The sequence below is a fragment of the Podarcis cretensis genome (assembly GCF_951804945.1).
Source record: "Podarcis cretensis genome assembly, chromosome: 1".
Classification (NCBI taxonomy): Eukaryota; Metazoa; Chordata; class Lepidosauria; order Squamata; family Lacertidae; genus Podarcis; species Podarcis cretensis.
In genome coordinates this window covers 112952684-112978283 of record NC_137170.1, presented here as the reverse complement: position 1 = coordinate 112978283, position 25600 = coordinate 112952684, and the positions used below count along the sequence as shown (strand labels likewise).

General features: G+C 42.1%; 1 protein-coding gene and 1 long non-coding RNA gene across 5 annotated transcripts in view; one reads left to right on the top strand and one right to left on the bottom strand.

Moving 5' to 3' along the window:
• The window catches only part of LOC307220792, an 82564-nt gene extending 79293 nt beyond the window's left edge, over positions 1-3271 (top strand). The window contains exon 3 of the long non-coding RNA XR_013841102.1: positions 3019-3271. This is a non-coding gene — a long non-coding RNA (uncharacterized lncRNA). The remainder of the gene's footprint in view (positions 1-3018) is intronic.
• Positions 1-25600, bottom strand: part of B3GALT1 (beta-1,3-galactosyltransferase 1) — a 339454-nt gene that overhangs the window by 59331 nt on the left and 254523 nt on the right. The gene's annotated exons all lie outside the window — the stretch shown is intronic.

Sequence of the window (25600 nt, the reverse complement as noted above, 5' to 3'; positions counted from 1 at the left end):
ACCCCACGAGTTCCCCTTGAGCAACAGACTTTTCCAGAACTGCTTTTCTGGGAACCAAGCTTGGTTTGAAAACAACAAAGACTCCGGGGACTTCCGAAGGAAGGGCTTTGGCATTGTCTAATGATTTAGGCAGAGCTTTATTTCACACTTCATTTAGTTAGATGATTGGGACTGGAAATGAAGAGTAGGGGAAACGTGCCAATCTCTTTTAAATGACATACTGTGTGTGGTTTTTATTGTCATGTCCCCTTCTGGGTTCCAGTGCAAGTTCTGGCTGTTTTGTCAGACCATCTCCTTAATTTATTATAATTAGTTGCTGCTGCTCCTGTTATTTTCCAGTTAGAAGATGTGCCTTCACTACCAGGATTGGCTATATATGTATTTTTTTAACGAGTAAGCCAATTGAACCTTGGTGGATTAGAGAAGAGAGGCTTTCATAAGATCCTTAAAAGTACAAAAGAGAGGGGTGGCAATGTACAGGCCTCTCCCCTGCTCAGCAGAAGAGGTAAAACCTACATAGGCACATAGGGTGAAGGTCTAGTTTTATACTTTATGAGAAATCAAGTGATGCACATGTATGTGTGTACCTGTCAGGAGGTGGAGTCAGGAGCAGGTCAGCAATATGTTACAGACTGTTTGGATGCAGATGAGTGGTGTGAGGCATCAGCTGGGCATGAAGGCTCAGAGCCAGGGGACTGATGGTGGGACGATGGTGAGTGGTCAGAGGGAGAAGAGGGAGGAGACTGGGAGGAGGAGGTGTCAGAAGCTGAATAGGCAACTGGGTTTAGTGAGCAGGAAGACGCTTGGGCAGACAGCAGCCCTGTTTCAGAGGTAGGAGAGGAAGGGGGCCAGGAGACCGAGATGACATAGGCTGCTGAAGAATCCAGGGAGTCTTCTCCTGCTGCGACCAGTTCCCTTCCTGGCTGGTCTCCCAGAACATGCAGAGAAGTGAAAAGAGCAGAGGAGAGGTTGGTTGCAAGCAGACACAGTCTCTGATTGCTTGGGGGAAAACCCTGGAGAGGAGGGGACTTAGGCAGCTGTGGGAAGGTGAGGACCTTCAGTCCTCACAACTGCCTCGTTGGGGCAAGACCTACTGAGAAGAGTTGCCTGCACTGTTTTGGTTTCTTTGAATAAAGAGCTAACTTCACAGGCACTCGGTGCTTTCTTGTTTTATTGCGAGGATATGGGAACCACATACCCACACAGCCTCTGCTGAAAGTTGCCTGAGAATCGTTCTGCTGCTGAACTGAGTCTACAGTTAGCTCAACGGTACAGCATCGGCTTTGGGTGCAGAAGGTGCCAGGTCCTTTCCCTGCACTCCTGCCTGAAAATCCTGGAGAGATGCTGCCAGTCAGTGTGGACAATACTGGACCACATGGACCACATGGTCTGACATGGTACAAGGCAGCTTCCTTTGTGCCTTCTGGCTCTCATCCTCCCATGGCAGTCGATCCACACACACCACAATGACATCTTCTCCGACTCCATCCAGTCAAGACTTTAATAATCTAGCAGGGGAGAGTAGGATGCTCTTCATCTAATAAAAAAGGGATAATCATGAGCAGGAGTTGAAGATTACACACTCCATGAGCCTTGCTTGTTTAATCGGCAGGTTTTGTAGTGTACAATAAAGCTCGATGCAGAGAGGCATGTAGCTTTTACCATTACTGCATTCAGGCAGATGACTATGTAGTAAATTTTTTAAAAGCACACCTGCAAGGACAGCCTTGACGAGTATAAGCAGATTAGTAGCAAAGACCTTGGTTTGCCTCCTCTCTGCTTTAAAGGAGATGTTGGAAAATGGCAGTGCTCTGCACTTAAAAGACCAAGAACCAAGTTCGTGCGAGGCAATTTTATGGTCAGAAACAGTGAATGCTCTTCCAACTCTTCTTCCACCTTTTTTTTTTTGCAGCGGAATAAATTCCTGGTCCAGAAGATATTAGTGAGCTTTGGCTTTGTTGAAGAATTTGAGATGGGAAGGGAAAAGAGAAATGCTAATGCTGAGAGAGTGGGCCTTCATCCCAGAATTAGGCCAGATCTGTATTTCCCCTTATTTCTTCCACGTAGTTCCATGTTGCAACCCCTTCCCCAGCCAGGACAGTCAGTTTTCCAGATTTTGGATATGAGGCCTGCAGCCTGCATGGGTGAGCAGGACCTGTCCAGAGCCTTGAGAGGATACTTCAAGGCTACATTTTTTTAAAAAAGACCTGTACAGAATAGTTGCACCTAGAACTAAAGACCCCCCAATTCTAGCCCCAGTGGTGGCTCCTCATAGTGATGGGAGTGTTTCCTGAAGTAACCATGCAACCACAATATGTCCTCATATACATTTATATAGCAATAACAACAGCTTTCTAGGGTTAGGCTTATTCTTCTTCTTCATCAGCTCTATATGTTTTGCTGTAGTCTTTACCCAAGCAGGATATATATATTTATTTTTTAAAATGTGATTCTGGAGATTCAAAAATAATCAGATTCTGCTTTCTTAACCACCACAGGACACTCTCTTTAATTACCTTCACCGGAAAGCAAGTGATGAGGTTGCTTAGCAACTGGAAAAGTCTCACCCTCCATACTTGGAAAAATGGCCATCCAAGCTGTGACTAAAATGCTCTGCTCCATTGGATATATGAGATGTTTGTTGTGTGTGCTGTTCTTGCACGAGCAGAGCTGCCACAATTTCTTGTAGGACAGGGATGAATTGTACCTTTATCCATTGAAAATTCTAACACCTATATTCATACAACTCTGTAATGAAGTAGATATATCTTTATTTACTCCCACCACAAATACGTTTAGGAAATCTAGAATGAAAATCACTTGGGCTTTTCAAAATTTATAAAAAGCAGAATAATGCTTCCCTATTCTGGGCAAAGAAACGTTAGCAAATTCACTTAGATAATGCAGATGGTATCCGGAGAGAAAAGTCCTGATTGGACTTTATTGTGGAACCAGAACAAAACAGTATATGACATGAGGAGAAATAAACATAGATTGTTTCTGTCTTTCTTATTTCAGGCTTTGCACGTAGCAGGACAACATTCAACTAAACATACAGAGGAAAACCCCTCAGAACTACACAGCCAATCAGAACTCATGCTCCTTCAGCAAAGATCCTGCTGAACTAATCTCTTAAATTACAAAGTGAATGATCCCTGCTGTTGCACTCACAACAAGAAATGCATAAAAAAAATTCAGTAATCAATCTTATCTTGTTTTCCTACTTTTGTTAGAAAGCCTTGAAAAGACAGCTTGGAAACAATAAACCTACAAACAATCTGGTTCTTCTTTCTTTCTTTCTACTCAAAAAGCAGCCATTTGCACGCACACCCAATCCTGAGCGAAATGGTTTCCCAAATTCACATCTCCTCCCTCTCTTCTCTATGCAATAACTCCACTCTGACATACTTATTTGTGCAGTGCTGGGGATTCATCTCAGATTCTTCCCCTTTGAAATGATGGCCCATGGATCAACTGCAAGTTGGTCATGTGACATATGATGCACTGCTAGGATATTATGGCTGTTTTATGTCTTGGCTAAATAAATTCTGCTTGGCTGATTAAGCGGCCTTCATCCTATCATGCTTGTGCCTTCTCCTCCTTTTTTTAAAAATGGAATTTGTGTGAAGGAAACTATAAATGAACACAACACAAATTCTTTATACCTTGCCAGGATGAGGACTCTGATGCAGAAAGCAAAGTTACCTCTTGGGTGGACAATGCCATTGTATGGTTTTGCCACTAGGTGGTACTGGAATTTAGTTGTGTCAGGATGGAGATAGGACAGGCATAGGCAAACTCCAGCCCTCCAGATGTTTGGGACTACAGTTCCCATCATCCCTAGCTAACAGGACCAGTGGTCAGGGATGATGGGAATTGTAGTTTGCCTAGGGCTGAGATAGGAGTTTTCTGTTGTTTTTCTGTCCATGTTTCCGGGAGATAAGAAGATTCTTGGCCAGCTTCCTCACTGTGTGTCTTCTAAGCTTCCTATGACACCTGCCCACTACACAAAGTGTGCAAAGTTCTTTCCATTCACAGGCTTGAGAAGTGAATGAGTAAATCTGATCCTACTGTGCAGTACAGCAAATATGAGGTTTAGGCCAAGGCCGGGGTGAATAACGTCAGCACCAGTAACCCAGGTGCACTATCCATATAAAACCTGATGGCAATCTGCTTCTACCAAGGTCAATAGTAAAGCTACCATTGGTTTTAACGGAGGATTGCAAGCCCTGCACGTCACTTAAAACTATATGCAATATATTAAAATACTAGTGAGAGAGCTTGAAGCATAACAAGGAAAACACACAAGCCTCTTTTAATCTAATCTACTTGATAGACCCTTTTCCTTATCTGTTCTATGATTGCTCAGTTCTCCAGAGATATTGCTGGTGTAAACCTAATTAGCATCCCTGGTCTGTTTATTTATCTTAAGTGTTTGATATAATTTGATGTGTGTAGATATATTGATTAACTTAATGTATCTATAGAGTTTGTTTTAACCCTATTAGGAGAAAAGAAAGCGTGGGAAGAAGTTACCAAAAAAACACAAGTTTATCTCTTAAGCATTTGCTGTTAGAGCCTGGTCTACTTAATGCTATAAATTGTAAAGCACTTGCTAATTATTGAATGAGCTAAATAATCTACATTTCTAAATGCATACGTTGAGGATTTAAAACAAAACATATATACATTCAAGTTGCAAAATATATAGCACTGGAATTTATTTATTTTTATATTATGCCCTTATCTTAATAGCTTCTTCTTATATTAATAACAAGAACATATACTATAAATATACGTATGTTATAAATATGCTAACTCTGAAACTTTCTAAAACCTAGTACGCCAAGGTAAGGAATAAAACATCTACACATAATGCAAAAAACAATGTGGATTTTAATGAGAAATAATTAAAAAGTATTAGTAATAATTCTCAATATTTTAGGGGTTTAGACTACATATATGATTTTTATGCATTCATCTCTGTATATTCCGGTGACCCAGTTAAGGTGGCCACCCAGTCAACTGAATTTCCATGCTAAATAAGACACCGTTTCTGCTTAGGAACTTGGGCCAGACATTTCCAGGAGAAGCACATTGTGCTCTACAGTGGTACCTCAGGTTACATACGCTTCAGGATACATACGCTTCAGGTTACAGACTCCGCTAACCCAGAAATAGTGCTTCAGGTTAACAGAAACTGCGCGGTGGTGGCACAGCAGCAGCGGGAGGCCCCATTAGCTAAAGTGGTGCTTCAGGTTAAGAACAGTTTCAGGTTAAGTACGGACCTCCGGAACGAATTAAGTACTTAACCCGAGGTACCACTGTATGTCTAATGCCAAATGTACTTCATGCGCTTATGCTATCGCCACACAAATGCAGAATCTGACACCTGTTGTATCATGCTCATTAATGCATGCTAGAAGTATTCAGCCCGGCCATGTTCATAGTCTTAAGGGGATGGGTGTGTGACAATGGCCCCCAAAGTTTATTGTGATTTTTTCGGAGCTTTGAAATTTGGTGGCAGCCTGGCTTATTTGAAAGATATAAGGTGGCAGAAGTTTGCAATTAGTCTCTGCCCCCCCCCATTGTTGCTAATTTTGCTGTTGCTGCAAGCAGCGGTGGAGCTGCAATTAAAAGCAGCAGTCTTGATAAATGCCCCACAGGAACCATGCTATGTCATGACTTAACATCATTCCCACAGGCATTCTTGACACACCAGTACATCTTCAGAATATATAATCAACATTTTTTCCATTGAGTTAATTTTTTTAAGTGAAAGAAAAGGACCAAGTTCAGCTAAAATAATTTCAGTATTTGAAAATACTGAAACTACAGGTGGGTTATCCATCTCTCCTGTACAACCACTTCCCTAGCCAAGAATCTACCATCAATAATCGGCTCTCCAACTTTAGTCAGATTATTTAATTCCCATATTCTAAAATCATCTGACCCCCTCCCCAGGACTGAATGTTTTTATGCCACACTAACTATTGCAGACCCTCCAAGTGTCCCTATTTTCCAGGGACAGTCCCAGATTTTCAGAAGCCATCCTAGTTTCTGATTTAATCTTAGAATGTCCTGCTTTTCCTTAGGACGTCCCTATTTTCATGGGAGAAATGTTGGAATGTCTCTATTTTCATCAGAGAAATGTATATAATCTTAGATATAATTAGATATAATTCACAATAAATCTAGATGTATGACTAATATACCTAGAGGACTTGCTGCATGTTTCTATGTTAACAAATAATCCTCTTTCTGAATGGTTTTGCCCAGAAGTTTTGCTTGTGGATTTTTTTATTTTATTAAAAATATCTATTCTTGTGTTGTAGCAGCGTTTACATTTGGTAACGCCCCATGATGTTAAAGGCTCGTTCTAGATTAATGAAGACACTCTGCTAATTAGTCATTTCACGGGCTAAGTTTACACAATTTATGTGTTCCTTCAATCTTTTCTGTTTCTCTATGTCTTGGGAACCACAGCCTTGACGTCCAGCACCTGCCAGCACTTGATTTACCATTATTATAGATTGTGTTAAGTGGAGGTTGTACAAGAAGATGATAAATGTACCAATGTGCCTTGAATTCTCAAATGGCAAAACTTCACAAAGGGCTCCCCTAACACAGAACTGTGCATTAGCTTATCTATTTGTTTTGTTTTGTTTGTAGGGCTTTCTGACCCGCTCAGCTTATAAAATACCAGAATCTTGTGCATTTTAGGACTTGAAAGAGTCTGCAAAATAAAATACAGGGGAAAACCAACAACATTAAGGTAACACAGACAGCATGGCTGTGTCACACTACTGGGAAAGTCTGTGTCAATGTTTTAAACACCCAAAGCATGGATGGGGAACCTTTGGCTCTCTAGATACTGATGGGCTTCAACTTCTTCAGGCTGTGTCAGGGATAATGGGAGTTGGGAGTATATCAACATCAGGACAGCCAACAGGTTCCTACCCCTAGTCTAAAGCATAGCACCACAGATGCTTGCTGGATACCTAAGGGAGGGATTTCCACAAAATAGTTGTGGCAATGGTAAAAGCCCTGCCCTAGGTTGTCACAAACTGTACCTCAGAAGTGTGTGGCATAGTCAAAAGCTCCTTTCCTGGGCCTGGGGCTCAAATAGGCTGGTCCCAAGTTGTTTAGGGCTTTATATACCAACATGGTTTTCCCAGTAGTGATGTATGGAAGTGAGAGATGGACCATAAAGAAGGCTGATCACCAAAGAATTGATGCTTTTGAATTATGGTGCTCTTGAGAGTCCCATGGACTGCAAGAAGGATCAAACCTATCCATTCTTAAGGAAATGAACCCTGAGTGCTCACTGGAAGGACAGATCCTGAAGCTGAGGCTCCAATACTTTGGCCACCTGATGAGAAGAGAAGACTCCCTGGAAAAGAACTTGATGTTGGGAAAGATTGAGAGCACAAGGAGAAGGGGACGACAGGGGATGAGATGGTTGGACAGTTGTACAGTGTTCTTGAAGCTACCAGCATGAGTTTGACCAAGATGCGGGAGGCAGTGGAAGACAGGAGTGCCTGGCATGCTCTGGTCCATGGGGTCACAAAGAGTCGGACAGGACTAAATGACTAAACAACAACAAATACTAACATGAGCCTATGTAATACCATAGAGGGATGTGGGTGGTGCTGTAGTCTAAATCACTGAGCCTCTTGGGCTTGCCGATCAGAAGGTTGATGGTTTGAATCCCCACAATGGGTTTAGCTCCCGTTGCTCTGTCCCAGCTCCTGCCTACCTAGCAGTTTGAAAGCACACTAGTGCAAGTAGATAAATAGGTACCACTCCGGCACGAAGGTAAATGCCATTTCCATGTGCTTTGGCTTCTATCATGGTGTCCCATTGCACCAGAAGTGGTTTAGTCATGGTGGCCACATAACCTGGAAAGCTATCTGTGGACAAATACCCGCTCCCTTCGCCTGAAAAGCAAGATGAGCACCACAACCCCATAGTCGCCTTTGACTGGACTTAACCGTTCAGGGGCCCTTTACCTTTTTATGTGGTACCTTAAGCATTTTCTTGTTTTTATGGTAAGCATTATTAAATGGGCAAGACTAACTATACATTTAGCAGATCATCGAATAAAATGATGTTACTCTCAACAGATGGGGAAAATGCTACCTTCTGGTGATCTGATATCCACAGATAAACAAGAACAGTTTTAGACTTGAGTAACAGCACTGCCATATATGTGGGTGACTTTTGTGTAAATCCAGGGCGTTAAAGATTCCTGACATGTTTCTCACTGAGATGTCAAATAACTGCAAACCCCCCCCCCCCCATTTTATTTGACAGCAAGCGACTATGTCTTTGAGAAATATGCTGGGTACCTCATCATTTAATTAATTGTGTTACTCTTTGGAAAGCAACAACAAGGTCAACTCTTGACAAGTAAACTTCTGCAACCATCCTGCTCAATGAAAATTCACTCAGCATATTGGTATTCATCCACATATCTGAGACCTCCTTTTGCCTCAGTAAGGGGTTTATTATCATTTTTCTTGATGCTAAATTTCTGCGTGCTCCTGCTACAAGGAGAAGAAGGAAGGAAGGAAGGAAATGGTATGTCAGGCTGAGAGATGGCTTGTCACATTTCTGAAAGCTACATTTAGGCAGGTGAATTCATGGATCCATTTCAGATGCTTAAGGTCAGCTGTTTGTCAGGGACTCTGTTAACAGTTTGATCACAACAAACAAGTGCCTCAGCAATAACTTTAACTAGCTAAATTTTGGGAGATTTTTGTGTTCTATTTAAATAAACCAATGGCCCTTATAGCTGGCCCTTGAATTTCATGGCCTGCCACCATGGGGTGGGGGGGGGGGGTGAGGGTTTGGGATGGTTCTCCTAGAGCCTTGGATATAAGCTCTCTGAACACTCTGCATTCTCAATCATAATACACATCCCTTTAATTTTAAAGTATTTAAGATTCAATCTTCATTGTCATCAAAACCTGTTGCAAGAGTTGATATGTGACAGGTTATTGAATCATTGCTTCAAAGGTGAGATGTCTCCTCACTGGTCTGATGCACCTCCCATACAATTATGTACCACATCCAGCAACATAGTAATATTGTTATTTTATAAAATATATTTGCATAGAGTAATAGTTTTATGTTGCCTTTGATCATCGTGCAACTGCTTACCTAGAACTAATCTGATTTCCCGTAGTGTTTCTTGCTTATCTTAAACACCCTGCAACCTTTCAAAAGACAGTCAAATAGGGCAGTTTTGCTGAGCACTAGAGGTGCTTAGAAAATTCAGTATATATCAATGTCAGAACAGATATTTACTTAACCAACAGAAAGTGTTGAAGCTTGACTTAACATTATTCTTCCTGATGTAAGATGCCAAGGAGAGTATGAAATAAATGAGAAAACGTAGTGTTGTAGAACTTGGCTTTCTCTGTTCAGAGAATTTAAGCCACATTAAATACTTAACATGTTCAGAGGGATGAAATAAAATACAGTCTCTCCATAAGAAGCTGGAAATTTTTTGAAAACGGAGATGGAGATATATAGAAAAGCTGCTTTTTCATCTTCCCACAAGTATGCTACACCCCACATAATAAAGAGTTACATTTATACCAATAGCATAATTGCAACATTAAAGAGCTGAGCTCTAAAGAATGGCATCGTCAAGAGAGTTTCAGTGGCTGCATTATACCCATTTTGCACATGGCTTTAATTAAGAACAGAAACTAAGACTGGGGCAATAAAGAAAACAAGCACATTACAAAAAAATAAATAAAACAAATTACCCTACAGATTTTTAACACATTTTCCCATGGGCTTCACTGAAACAGACTCTAAAATGTCCTCTTCCAGCCCAATAATATGTTACATCCATCTCTATAATCTATCTATCCCCTGAATCTTGTGAAATATTTATGACTATCGCTCTCACTAATTTGTTTAGTGATGCTATTTCCCATGTTTCCCCAGAAATCATGTTATGGGAAAACCATTCCATGCCACCGTCATAGTCACTTCCTAACATTCTGTCACATTCCAGTAAGATTGACAGCTTGATCCTATGCAGTTTTTAAGTCCCATGTATTACTGCTATGGAAAACACTCATAAACGCTTTGTTTCAAGGCTTAAGAAGGCCTCCCCTGCCATTTTGTTTTGTTTTGTTTTATGGGAAACAAGTGGAATTCAGTATTAACAGGACAGTCTTAGGCATGCTTAATCAGAAGAAAGTCCCATAAGTTCAGTGGGACTTACTCCAAGCGAGTGTTCTTAAGACTAGGGGTGTAACATGGAGGGGGGGCTACCAGAGTGATTGCCCTGGGTGCATTTTTTGGGGGGAGGGGCGTTGGTCCCTGAGCCAACCCTGTGCCACTTTGTGAGACTGAGATCATTCTAGCCTTGCAAAGCGGCTTGGGGTTGGTGTCACTCCATCATCGCTGTTGCCATCGAGGGCTGGGCTGGTGCACGATGGGCTCCTTTCGCCCTCTGCACCTGGCCCCAACCCACAGGCCAGCCCCCGCAGTGTGTGCGCACACCCTGGGCATTATTAAAGCACGCCCCGCAGCTGCTTAAGACCCAATGAAATAATTTGGAGAACGAAGGTTGGGAATGGGGTAGAGGTAGACAGATTTGTCCGTTCTCAGTTTCTCATTTCCTCAGTCTGGGTTCTCACCCAGTGCCCAAACAAGCTCTCAGCAAAACCCCAAAAGTCTCACAACAATAACAGTTCCTAGAAACAGTGGACATCACCCTAGTACAGTGGTACCTCAGGTTAAGTACTTAATTCGTTCCGGAGGTCTGCGCTTAACCTGAAACTGTTCTTAACCTGAAGCACCACTTTAGCTAATGGTGCCTCTCGCTGCTGCCACGCCGCTGGAGCACAATTTCTGTTCTCATCCTGAAGCAAAGTTCTTAACCTGAAGCACTATTTCTGGGTTAGCGGAGTCTGTAACCTGAAGTCTATGTAACTTGAAGTGTATGTAACCTGAGGTACCACTGTATCACACTCTAGACTTGCTTTTCCAAGGTGTATGGCACTTCCTCAAGTGTCACCCAGTTCCAGATGCAGAACGTTTGAGTTTCCAAGGTGGTTCAAAGGATGGGAAGAGGGGCTCCCTCCACCCCACTTTCTTCACTCTTTGTCCTCTGCTTCTCCTCCTCCTCCTCCTCCATCTCCAGTGGTGTTGGGGAGGAGTCTTGCCAGTCCCTCTTCTCTGCAGCATCCGTTATTCCCTTCTACACCATTCCAGGGGGTTGGGGGACTCTCCTCTCAAACAGTGTGGTAAGCGGCATTGGGGGGTTACTGGGGGTATGAGAATCTGGAGCCATTTTAGTTAAACCAACAGCCTTGTGGACAAAAGGAGACTTTTTGTCCCATAAGGCACTGTCTGAGCGCAACCCAGGGTGTTCTTAAACATGTGGCATGCACAGAAGACCAACCCTTTTAAACACTAGCCACCTTTTCTGCCTAGCATCCTCTGTACCCACCAAAAACTGCTGAATTGCAGAATAATCTTATATTGTTAAGAGTAATTAAGTTTTCGGATCAAATTAGCCTGAAAGGCTAAGTTTAATAACGTGTCTAAGAAACATGGTTTTGAATTGGGTAATTTATTGGGATACATTATTACCAAAGTATTCCGTATGAGACGCTATATTTGTCCATATAACAAAAATAATGTGCATGCCGTTAAGTTTAAAAAGGTCTATTAAAACTACAGCGAGGGAATAAGCGTTACAAATTACTGTGCAGCCATAACAACAATAAACTTTTTTGTGGCTTAAATCTGCTAATAATAACCTTGCAGAATTCAAATATGGGGTTGAGCCAAAGTCCTGTTGATGTCAGCTATTCAACTCTCTCCCATTTAAAACAACAGGACATATAAATGTACTCAGTTTTGGCTGGATTGTGTTGAGATCTCCCACTATTACTAGTAATTTAATCAGCAGCTCTGTCTTCTCCTCCCTAGCCACCAGCTTCCTAGTTTATTCAGAAACGATTCATTCATCCTCACCCCCGCAGCCGGAAACAATTCTATTTAATCACAATTATTAACAGAACCATGCTATCCATTCTACATCCAGTGTGGTGTTGTGCAGTGACTATAGCAAGGGGCTATAGATGACAACTCCCATCAGTCCAGACCATTGGCCATGCTGGCTGGAGCTGATGGGAGCTAGATTCCAGCAATATTTGTAGGTTCTCACTTGACATACAGTGGTACCTTGGGTTAAGTACTTAATTTGTTCCGGAGGTCTGTTCTTAACCTGAAACTGTTCTTAACCTGAAACACCACTTTAGCTAATGGGGCCTCCTGCTGCCGCCGCACCGCCAGAGCACGATTTCTGTTCTCATCCTGAAGCAAAGTTCTTAACCTGAGGTACTATTTCTGGGTTGGCGTATGTAACCTGAAGCATATGTAACCCGAGGTACCACTGTATTAAGAGTGTCAGGTTGGCATCAAGGCAACTCAGGTTCACATTCCTACTTAACTAGCCTAGACTACCTTTTCAGGGTTGTTGTGAGAATAAAATGGGGGGCAGGGTGAGCATGTATGCATAAATGAACTCCCTGGATGAATCTATATGAAATAAATAAGTAGATATCCCCCTCCCGCCAAAAGTGGCAGTAGCACAAACAGATCAACCTTCATTAACCACTTCTGCATCTTCTCCAGCCAGTCTCTTCTAGCCAGTTGTTTTTTATTGGCGAAATAATGTGCAGAACTTTTTCTGAATTTCCAAAAATGCTTAACATAATAATTACCATTCAGATATAAATCATACCTGTACTCTAAATTTCAATACTGTTTTCCACTGTATCATTTATGTATTTATTTCATATACAACTCACCATTTACAATGACATCTGAAGGCAATGAGCCATGTAAAATAGCACATAGAAGATTCAAAAAAAAGGGGGGGGGGAATTCATACGAAATATACAACATCCCCCCTCCCGAAATCCAAACTTGAAACACAATAAAAGTAACAAGCACTTAAAAACATAGGTTATTTCTAGCACTATTTCATATTAAATAAAATGAGTTCTATCCCAGGCATACTCAGAGTACACCAGTGAAATATGTGAACCGATTTCCATGAGGTTGTTCTGAGTAGGACATACAATGAGTTAATCACCCATTAATCTGTTTTACAATCCTGATGACACTTAATTCTTTCATATGTTTCATAATAACCGAGTGTTTAAAAATAAGTGACTTCGGATTTAAAACATTAATCAGGAGTATCCAGAATACGAGACCAAATGACATGAATTCTCATGTAAAAATGCCACAGTCAACATTCTATCATTTCTTACCCTGTTCTTGCCCTCTCTGACCCTCTTATTATGTTTGTTAATTTAATCATATAAACTATATCCCATATTTTTGTTACCCGGCTCTCTACTGAAGCTCTGTCCTCCCCTCCCCCATTCCTGACATACAGTCTTCTAAGCTACTATCATCCAGTCTCTTCTGTAGTTGTGTCAGAGTTCCCACACCCTGTGTATCCCAATAGCTGCACTGTGAAGTGGGAAGGGGGCTTTCGAGTTTTGAACCTGATGGGTCTTGCCTGTAAATTGGTGAGCTAAGAGCTCCCTGAGGACAAAGGAACTAAAAGATGGCTCAAATTTTCATGCGCTGAGCATATTTTTCTATGTGCATGCGAGGTGGGAATCGTATTTATAAGGAGCCAGGGAAACACTGGTTGATGTGCTGTGGGTGGCTCCTCAACAACAATAAAATGTCAAGGGCATGAGGACATAATTTTATTGTCAAATCTGTCTCCTATTCCCCTTGCAGAGAGACAATTCCCAGAGTGGTTTAACAATCTACCCCTCTTCCAAGGGAACCCTGAGAATTCTAGCTGTGGGGGGGGGGCAATAGGGGCTTCCTAACAACTCTCAGTACTATTAATAAACCCAGAATTCTTTGGGGGAAGCCATGATTGTTTACAGTGGTATGGGGGCTTCCCCCCCTAGCCAGAACTCTCCAGAACTCTGCCCCCTCTCGGGTGGGCACCGTTGCCATTCTAAGAGAATGAGGAAGGTGTTCATGGTGAGTTCTGGCACCTCTTTTTCTAGAAAAACACTACTGAGTGGCATCATAGTGCTTTTAATGTATGGTGTGAATGTGACCAAAATTCAGTGGTGGACTTGGGTATTATGGCACCCTGTGCAAAGCCAAAATTTGGTGCTGCCCCAGCCCTCATGCTGCCTTCTAAAAGGAGGGTAAAGAGGTGACCGGCTTTGGGAAGGAGACACGAGGGCTCTGGGGGAGGGTCCTAGAGCTGTCCCACCTCCTTCCCAAATCTGAGAAAGCGCTAACTAGGCTTTGGGAAGGAGATGAGAGGACTTTAGGACCCTGTCAGAGCCTCACACCTCCTTCTCAAAACTCCAGTGCCTTACTTACCAGGTTTTGAGACATGGCCCCCTTGGCCCTGTGCCCAGTACATGCTTGCACAACCCTAAATCTGCCCCTAAGTTGCACGACTCTGCAGTACAAAGTTCACTGTAGTGAATGTCCACCTACATATGGCAAACCCTCCTACTGTGTCAGCTGTTAATTGGCTATCAGTGTGCAGAATCTTGTTAAATGCCTGGCCATGCCATCCACATGGCACGAGAGAGGGTGGTGATCGGAAATGGCAGTACCATTGTACAAGATAGCACAGAGAGGAGAAAGGTTTTCCAGTTGTCGTCTCCTCCTCCTCTAAAACCTGACAAATAGCAGGGAAATTATTATTTCCCAATGTTTTTGTCAATTTTGGATAGCAGTTTGATGCAGTACCTCTCTGAGTTATTACCTTTTGCTTGACATGCGTCTGAATAAGATTCTCGCTCCTCAAATGAGACTGAATAGCCGTTTTTCATGCAAAATGCCCATGCTGACATTCAAAGAACGATTTTTGCCTATTTGTGGTCGAAATGTGCAGATACTTAAGCAGATCCTGTTATCTGGTGGAACAGCAGAAACATTATGCTGTGATTTAGAGGGCTGAAATCTAACCAAGATGGATCGTCGGAGGCACATTAAAATGAATACTTAGCAAAAGTTTGTGATCGAAGCAGCTATATTCATTTCTCATCTGTACTTCCCCCTGCCCCACTTAGCTTTCTGGTGTGTGTGTTTTAATTTAAAAAACAACACTACTGCTATACGTTATACAAGTATGATAAGCGGAAATGCCCTTTAATACTGAAGTGGTATTTTTTTGGGGGGGGTGTCAGTGGGGTCAGGAGAGACATGGGCTATAATCTTAAAGCCATAATATTGTGGTGTGCATGTGGAGTTAAGAACCTTTGGAAGTTTCTACTCCATAAATGTACTGCAAATGTTGACTGCTGCTAATAATAATAATAATGGGCAGAACAGTTCTATGGATTAGACTGCCCCTGACATACCCCCACCGTCCTCGACAACAGCCTCTCTGCCATTCTTCTGAAAGCATAGGGTTTATCTCCAAATGTAAATTCCTTAAATAATCACTTCAGAGGAACAGGCAATGCACAAACCTTGCTCTTTCCTTGAATGATGTAACATTTGCATTGTGTTTATTTCCCCCTGCATCAGGGATATGTTGATGGGAATGAGCAGATCACAAGGGGAAGGGTGCCAGAGCACATGCTTTACACAGGGATCAGTTTTCTTACGTTTCCAGTTAAATCTTTCCATTTGTTTGTTTATTTATAAGATTTTGTACTCGCCTGTCACCATAAGGTCCCAGGGCAGGTCACAATAATATAACCATATGTTCTAAAAACAACTAAAACCGTTTCAAACTATTTTATGAAAAGATTCAGGTAATATCAGATACCAGGTGATGCAGAAGACCTGCATCATTTTGAGACTCCACAGAGCTTCCGCCAGTAGATAATATTGACCAAGGTGGACATTAGCCTGAGCTGGTAGAAGACAGTTTCCAGTGTTTGTATGCAGCTCCCTGTTTTCGTTACTGAAAATCTGGAATGTCTGCTGAATGGGCCCACAGTCAACAGTTGGTGGGTTTAGCAAAGTATTACTCAGAGTAGACTCATTGAAATGAATGGACCTAACTTAGTCATGTTCATTAATTTCAATGGGTGTAACTCTTGAATAAAACTTAGTTGACTACCACCCAGTGTTTCTTCAGAAGAACACCAAGGCGTGCTAAAGCTTACGAAGATTACTCCTTGGCGTTTTGCATTACGTACAAACATTCTTTTTGCTGTTAAAAAAAATCCCAGTCCCTCATCACTTTCACAAACACTGTCAATATTTTGAAAAGAAGCAGCCAGGCAACTCCAAGCGAAGAAGGTATTTCTGGAGAAATGCTGATGCAGTGATACCATTCCCTGGCAATCCATTAGTATGCAGTGTGTGCCTTTTCGCTGCATGACACCTTGTCAAGAGATAGAAAAATGTCTCTTCACCCCACCCCAAATAATAACATAGATGAAATAAGCAGAGCTGGCAGGACAGGAACAATTGCATATTCCTACAGCAATTGATTAAATCAACCCCAGAATTACTGTCTCCTTAGATGTGTCTCAAATGTTGCAATCTCAGGAAAGGCATAACTGCCTAGTAGATACGCTTCAAAATGGGGGGAAAGCCAGTTATCTCTCTGATTGGCATTTTTGAGGGTGTTGAAAACGAACTCTTCCCCTGAAAACTTGCTATAATGGGCCAGACTTCCCCAAAGCAGCACACAAGGGATGCATGCTAACACCCTGTGATTTCACAGAATCAACAAATCTTAGAGTTGGAAGCATAGCAATGCAGGAATCTCAGCTAAAGCATCCATGACAGATGGCCATCCAACCTCTGCTTAAAAACTTTCCATGAAAGAGAGTCCACCACCTCTCGTGAGAGTCCATTCCACTGCCGAACAACTCTCACTGCCAGAAAGTTTTTCCGAATGTTTAGTCGATACCTATACAGTGGTACCTCGGGTTAAGAACTTACCGGTAATTTGTTCTGGAGGTCCGTTCTTAACCTGAAACTGTTCTTAACCTGAGGTACCACTTTAGCTAATGGGGTCTCCCGCTGCCACCACACAATTTCTGTTCTCATCCTGAAGCAAAGTTCTTAACCCAAGGTACTATTTCTGGGTTAGCGGAGTCTGTAACCTGAAGCGTCTGTAACCTGAAGCGTCTGTAACCCGAGGTACCACTGTATTTATAATATTAGTATATCTCGCTAGTGAGTGCATCTTTATGAGTGAAAAGACCCTCCTGCCCCGCGAACCTGCATTATAACGCTTTCCTTCCTTGCCAAGGCCTGTTGACACACGGCATTCTGCTGGTATCCTATGCAGCATGCGCAGGAACATGCTGCCTTAAACTGAGCAAAGCCATTGGTCCATTGGTGTCTGCACTGATTGGTGGCAGCTATCTGTGACTGGAGGCATTCCTACCTAGAGACGCTGAGGATTCAACCAGGGAGACCTGATACATGTAGAGAAGATGGTATGGCCCTTCCCAGTATACGTCCTCCACCTGTGAGGGCAACATCTCTCCAAGTGTATCAAGTAGCTTGTGTACTGAGAGTGCCTATGAAGATGCAGGCCACTGTTAGAATTCCTGCTCCATGATTGCAGTCATGGGATTTTTGTCTATCTCATGACAGTATATGTTTTGACTCCACAGAGTGGGAAATGAGGGAGACAGGATGTTTGTGTTACTGTGTTCCGTGAAGTGGGACTATTGTCCTTTGTTCTTTCTCTCTTTGCTGTCTGATGCTAGAGAGAGAGGGAACCATGTTGCAGTGCTCTCTGTGTGTTTATATGTAAATAAAGTAGATTAGCCAAAATGCTGACTTGCTGAGGTCTGTTACGCATGATGCACAAACTCTGTGGATCCCTAAGTGTGCCGGTGTCTGTTGCCATCGGTCGCTGTGATGCAGAAGAAAGCTTTTTAAGCTTCTGAATGTAAACCAGGAGGGAGAGAACATGCCAGTCGGGCATGTGTCTCTGCCAGGGTCCTACTTGAGTGTAGGCTGAGCTCCTGACAGCCACTGGGTGCTGTAGTATGAGGAGTGGGGGGCCTCAGCTTCCTCTGAAGGGCCTGAGGTGCTCCACTGGGCCTGACATGTCCCTGATGTGCCTTGTGACTGGGCACAGGGCTGGGGAAGGAGTAAAGAGGATGACAGCAGAGTCCTGTGGGAAGTTCTTTTCACTCTGCTCCTTACTCGCAGCAGTGAAAGGATTTCCCCCTATGAAACCACTTCTCACTACTCCCATTTTGTTTTCATCCCCCCCCTATTTTCAGTTAATTCACATTACATGTTAATTGCCATACACCTTCATAATTATACGTAATATGAATACAGTGGGTTAAGAACTTAATTCGTTCTGGAGGTCCATTCTTAACCTGAAACTGTTCTTAACCTGAGGTACCACTTTAGCTTAATGAGGCCTCCCGCTGCTGCCGCGCCATCGTCGTGCGATTTTTGTTCTCATCCTGAGGTAAAGTTCTTAACCCGGGGTACTATTTCTGCGTTAGTGGAGTTTGTAACCTGAAGCATCTGTAACCCGAGGTACCACTGTATATTATTTCTGCAAATTCCCCACATCTAACCCTGCAACCACCTCCCCTTATACCCAAATGCCCGTCTGACTTCCTTCACCTGCATGTGTGATATCCAACTTATTACTTAATAAAAACCTCTAATATTGTGTTCATTTTTATTCATTGCAATAGTCATTCATCTATTAAAAAAAGAGAGGGAAACATAACTCTTAACTTAATGGGTTCAGTCTATACTTATCCAGAGATTTGTATGGTGATTTTGAAAAGGACCCCTTGAAGATCTGAGCAGGATCTGACCACAACCAAGCACTGTTTAACAATACGTCAATTTGATGCCACCAGGAGAGATTTAAGTATGTGCTTCTCTCCATGTATCGAAGTTAATGGAACTTGACGGTGCTGAAATTTGGCTTATGTTTAGGATATTAGTCACCTGTCCTGATTATTTCTGCTCTGAATACTCCGCAGGTGCTTCTACCTCCACCCTTAAGGTACATATTTCCAAACAATTCAATTTTTGTTGCGATGTAATGGCTCGGCGTTGTTGTTTTGGGACACCGCCTGGTTGGCAAGTTCACCTGAATGTCTCTTTTCAAAAAAGTTCATGCAAATTCAGTAGTTACGCTACTTGTCTTTTGATAGCTCCCTTCCCAATGGGCAACTTATAGGGCTGAATGGATAAACAAGCCTTTATTATTTGTTTATCTGCGCTCTCTCTCTCTGCTTGTGAGGCCAAGTAGAGATCTCCTTACATCCTGGAAGCCTGTATTTGTTGTTCTTTGTCTGTGGACAATTGAAAACTGTATTTTAATTTATGTTTAAACCCAAGTTTGCTTTTTGAATGAAAATAGGAGCATTATCCACAGGGAAGGCTCGTGACCGACTATCAGGCAAGAATGAAGTACACACCAGATAAAGCTCCCAGCTTATACACCCTCTGGGATGAAATTATAGAAACAGATTTAGAAATAAAAGTCGTTATTTGTGCTGTGAAGTAAGCTTTTTTTAAAAAAAAAGAAAAAGAAGGAGGAAAGGAAAAAAAGATCGGTTTCTGTAGAAGAAAAGAATTTCTGCCTCCAGGATCTTATCAGTGCAGCCTTAATTTAGCAAAATCCTTCTTATGCCTAAGCCCCACATATAGTAAAATGCAAGGAAGCTAAGCAATAGTAGGAACCTTTCTTTCCTTCCTAAAAAGCCTATTTTTAGAGGAAAGCTTCCTACTGTCGCTAAATGTTGGATGGAATATAAATCTTTTACAATGCTGCTTGCTCATTTTGATTGCTTTCTTTGATTCCCTCCAATGCCTCCTTTAATAATTTAAATTTATTTATTTATTTCTTCAGGTACCTTTTCTTGGCCAATACTTTGAGGTTTCTTTCGGCATATTGATTTTGATCTTTGATATTGCAGCTGTTCCACAACAGCCCACGTCAAGGACAGACAAGCATCCGATATTTACACTTTGGACCAGTGCTTGGAGAGTACATTTTTAAAAAGGAACCAGTTCCAGTTCAACTCCATCCTTTCACAAAATTAACTAGTTTTGTTCTAGTTTAGTTCAAGTTCTACCTCTCCCCAAATGAACTTAATTCATCTTTAATTCATTCAACAATAATGGGAGCTACTTCTGAATGTGGTTTGGAAAATTCCAAACAAGTTCATCGCAAGCAAAGAGGAAATGTATCACCAAAAAAGTGGGGAAATAAGGTATGTGGTATAAAGTACAGTGGTACCTCGGGTTAAGAACTTAATTCATTCTGGAGGTCCGTTCTTAACCTGAAACTGTTCTTAACCTGAAGCACCACTTTAGCTAATGGGGCCTCCCGCTGCCGCCACCACGCAATTTCTGTTCTCATCCTGAAGCAAAGTTCTTAACCCGAGGTACCATTTCTGGGTTAGTGGAGTCTGTAACCTGAAGCATCTGTAAACTGAAGCATCTGTAACCCGAGGTACCACTGTATATGCATATGGCAATTTAGATGTATAGAATATTTATACAATTTTAGAAATAATTGCCATAATGTAAACATTTTTTTTACAAAGCACATCTCATCCTAGTGTAGCAGGAAACTTGGGTTCCTGTTTCGTCTGCAACTTCTACGCTCCACCTCTCCCTTCTCAGGATTATTCATCTTTAAAACCAAATTTGACCACCCCCGCATTTAGAAAGGCACCTGCGTAAGCTAAATTTATCATCTTGCCATCTGCGCTATTGGAAGGCAGATACAGAAAGATTTCCCACGGCGAGCGGATCTGCCCATGGAAGAGAGGTCAAATTGAAACTGTGGGCCGTGTTCCTTTCCCAGTGCAGATTTTATTCAGGAATCAGAGCCTCCCTCATAATGCCGCTTGTACAAAAAGTACCAGGGCGGACGGAGCAATATGTTTTAAGTTACCTCTTGTCTGACTGGAATCCCTACGTCACCAGAAATGTAGCTAGTTTTTGTGCAACAGCCATAAGTCAAAGAAAGCAAAAGACTACATGGCTCCACAAACAGTCATAATCTGACACAGCTCACAGTAAAATTCTTCTTTTCTTTTTCTTTTTTTTTAAAAAAACTGTTAATGGAGTTTATCTTTCCTTGGATACATATTTTAAATCTATTGAATTAGTATATTGATTGTTAAATTCCACTTTGGCCGTTTTAATGTTTATGGAAAAATTATGCTGAATTTCTGATTTTACTATGCTGACTGTTTAGCCGTAATAATAAACATTCATATCTTTAAAACAGACAGTCCTCCAAACAGAGGATTGTAGCCTGTAAAGTAGGACACATGGCCACTATTAATTAAACAAGCACTTTCTTATTTCAGTTTAAGGAAAAAGGAAAAGTTAACCTGGTTTTCAACACACTGTAAGCTTGAATAAATTCCTTAAACCTTAAAACTACTGGCCATATTAGATCCTACCACAAATAAGGATCCCTCACACGAGAAGTGACATTTAAAACTGGCTTCAGAGCTTAGGCCTGGCTGAGTGCTAGCTCCAAGTCTATTCTGTTGGGGAGCACCATAGACAATACCATTGCTCTGAGAAAGCAGCAATGTCAACACAGCCATCAGCAAGGCATTTTGCTCCCTGAGGTGGAACAGCAAATCCTACCTTTCCCCCCCCAAAATGAATCAAGATGGACCCAAGGCAGGTCAAGTTATTTTGGTACCTAAGGCAGAACATCCCACAAGCCTTTCTCTCGACTCCCTGGCAGTAAAAATACAATAAAAGGACCCCGACCATTTGGTCCAGTCGTGGCCGACTCTGGGGTTGCGGCACTCATCTCGCTTTACTGGCCGAGGGAGCCGGTGTACAGCTTCCGAGTCATGTGGCCAGCATGACTAAGCCACGTCTGGCGAACCAGAGCAGCGCATGGAAACGCCATTTACCTTCCCGCCGGAGCAGTACCAATTTATCTACTTGCACTTTGATGGGCTTTTGAACTGCTAGGTTGGCAGGAGCTGGGACCGAGCAATGGGAGCTCACCGCATCGCGGGGATTCGAACCGCCAACCTTCTGATCGGCAAGCCCAAGAGGCTCAGTGGTTTAGACCACAGCGCCACCTGCATCCCTGCAAAAATATAATACAATGCTTTAAATAAATGGCTGTCCTTTCATATCACCAAAACTTTGCTGATGGAGGTAGCCATTTCACTCTGTCTAATGGAAGGGCCAGCATATAACTGATGCAGATGCACATAAACATCTGCATGTGCCGCCCTCATCTGCAGGGCAATACCATGTGGTCATGACTGGAATTGCAGTCACATCATACATTTAAAGAACGATGGTACCATTTTAAACAGGAATGGCTTCCCCCAAGGAATTCTGGGAGCTGTAGTTTGTTAACGGGGAGCTGTAGTTTGTTAGGAGGCCCCTGTTCTCTTCACCTAGCTACAATTTCCAGAGTTCCCATGAAGAGCAATTGATAATTAAACCACATTGGGCTTGGGGGGGGAACAGGAGGCTCTTAATAATAATAATAATAATAATAATAATAATAATAATAATAATTTATTTATACCCTGCCCATCTGGCTGGGTTCCCCCAGCCACTCTGGGCACCTTAACAACTCTCGCCACCCTTAACAAATTACAGCTCCCAGAATTCTTTGAGGGCAGCCATGACTGTATAAATTGGGGTGATAGTGCTTTAAATGTATGGTGTCAGTGTGGCCTAGATGCATCTTGTCATATGGATAGATATGTATAGCACCACTTGGGACCAAAAGTTGCTGTGATGAGCAACTAGTTGTTTGCAACCATTGCTGGGTTAAAGCTTTTAAGTGTTTCCCCGTTAAGAATGATGGGAGAACATATGGTTGGGTGGTTTTAGCGTCTCAGTGACTGAATGTAGAGCACTGTACCCTTCAGGTAAACATCACATGGCAACGAAACTGCATTTTCCAAGCCACTACCCTCATTTTGTACTTTCAATTACACCCCTCGTTCTAATTCTGTGCAAAGGTTAACAAACGTGATCTGATGAAAACCAAGACCCGAAGCATTTTGGAGTTGTTGTTATTTAAATCTAACAATTCTGAACATGGTAAACAAAGCTCTCTTGAAATGTTGCTAATAAATCAGGATAGGAAAATTAATGGAAATTCACGAGCACTAAATCAATGCTCATCAACAGGAGCAATTTAAACCCAACCCTTTGGCTGAAGGTCCATGCAGCTTTTTAAAAAAAAGAGCAAAAAAGCACAAGAGAGAAGATCTGTACAAGCCATGCCAAAGTGTGAACTCTATTGGAAATCAGTGGAGATTTTGCCTACAGAACTGAGGCCACAGTCCTAATTATGCTTACTAGGGAGTAACATGGCTTTAACAGCAAGGGGGAGGGCAAGGCTGCCCATAAGCCAACACTGAACTAGCAAAGACATCCTATTCTATCATCATCATCATCATTATCATCATCATCATCATCTTTATACCCTGCCCATCTGACTGAGTTGCCCCAGCCACTCTGGGCAATTTCCAACATATATAAAAGCATAATAAAACATTAAACATTTAAAAAATCCCTATACAGGGCTCCCTTCAGATGTGTTCTAGAGGCTGTATGGTTACTGATTTCTTTGGCTTGAGGGTCGCATAACATCATAGACTCCAACATTTATCTGATGGAAATAGGAAAATCCGAAGAAAAAGCGGGACATTCTATGATCAAATCAGAAACCAGGACAGCTTCTGTAAATCCAGAACTGTCCCTGGAAAAACACTTGGAGGGTCTGTAATCGATAACCCTGCCTTCCTTCTCATCCAGGTATCTGTTTGTTTCATAAAACGTAAGACTCCCTTGGGCACTCACCTGCATCAAAATTGGACTTTCTATAGGGCCTGTTGCAATGTTAGGCAGCAGTCTTGTCATAAGGGACCGGTAAGTACCTTGAACACCATGACCAAGCATTAAAGCCAAGAGGACATTAACCTGGAGTGCTCCCATTCATATAGTGGGAGGATTGTGACTGTCAAATGCTGGCAACTGCTTCTTATTTCCATCATAATAAATAGAATGTGCAGAAGGATCGTGGTCTCCAAGTATGAAGAGACCATTGTAATCCCAGACCTAATAAAACATCTGCCTGTCACAGTCCCTCGTCTATATTTAAACCAACAGTGTTTTATTCTTTTCTAAATTTACTTGACTGTTAAGCCATTGGCTCGGCATTTATTTTGCACACACTTCTCGAAGACGACGTTTGATTTTGTATGAAAGTCAAATTCAAAGCAAACTTGATTGCACAGGCGACACAAGCATCGACTCCCTCTGTAGCCTCGGATAAAAAAAGAGGAAGGAATATGCTAAGTATTTGAAAGGGAGGCAAAGAGAACTGTCCTGGTACACCTCCCCCACCCCCTGGGAATCAAATCAACAGTGAACAACTTTCTTCCTACTGAGGACTTTGTGGGGCTTTTGCTCCTACCCAACAAGAATCAGCCAGTTCTTTACAAGTCATCTCAACTGCTTTGTACCCTTATCCTTCTAGCATTCCGAGTCTTCTTCACTCTTTTTTTCTTCTTCCATTGCACATTTTACTGCATACTTCCTGTTTTTGCAACATGTCTATCTTCAAAAGCCGCTCAAACTGTTGCTACCCCCTCGTTTACACCCCCTTCCCCGGCGCTCAGAGATGCATTTGCTGATTTGAGAGGACTCCTTCTGCAGTTTCACTCTATAGTTAACTCAGCAGAAGCTATGCGATAGCACAGGCAGCGGAGTGACTGTCTTTGGTCACGGAGGGTGCTCAGCACTTCTGTGCCAAACGCAAAGCAGAGAGCCCAAGCGTGACTGCTGGCATCACTATGTTTACTTGGCAACGTATCAAGTACTTGGCAAGATTCAAATAAAAATTCCAGTGGAACTCTACAATGCTCTCACAAAGTTCATTCTCATGTTTTCTTTAGCAGCAAAAATGCTCCCAAGTTAAAAATACATAGGAACACGTAGGAAGCTGCCTTATCTCGAATCTGACCATTGCTCCACCTAGCTCATTATTATCTACACTGACTTGTAGATCCTCAGGCAGAGGGCATTTTCAGCCCCACCAAGAGATGCCAGGGATTGAACCCGATACCTTCTACATGCAAAGCAGACTCTCTGTCTCTGAGCTACAATCCAAGGAAAATACCTTGGTAATAATTAGGAATAAATTAAAATTTGATCCTGTTTGCTCTAGTGCTGTAAAATGCCTAATTGTAGACAGGAATGGTAATTGTACCTTTGTGGTGGCCTCATGAGGCTCTTAAACACAAAGCATAAGAGAGAATATGGTTGAGTCAAGTCCTAGTAAATCAAAAGAGACAGACGTCTAATTCCAAGGACATTCTAAGCGAAACTTCAGTTTCCAAAGAATTAACACACACTTTAAATAACTGGCTAAATGAGATGGCACACTCTAGGATTTCACTGATTAAATAATGTTTCTTAATAAAGCGCCTCGTGATGGAGAGTATGCTACCAATTAACAAAGACTACATTTTAATCTAAACACGTCACATTTATATTGTGGAAATATACACAACTGGGAGAATAACCCAAAAGCCTTACGATTAATTTCTCATGGCATATTCATGCCAAAGTCAAGTGCTTT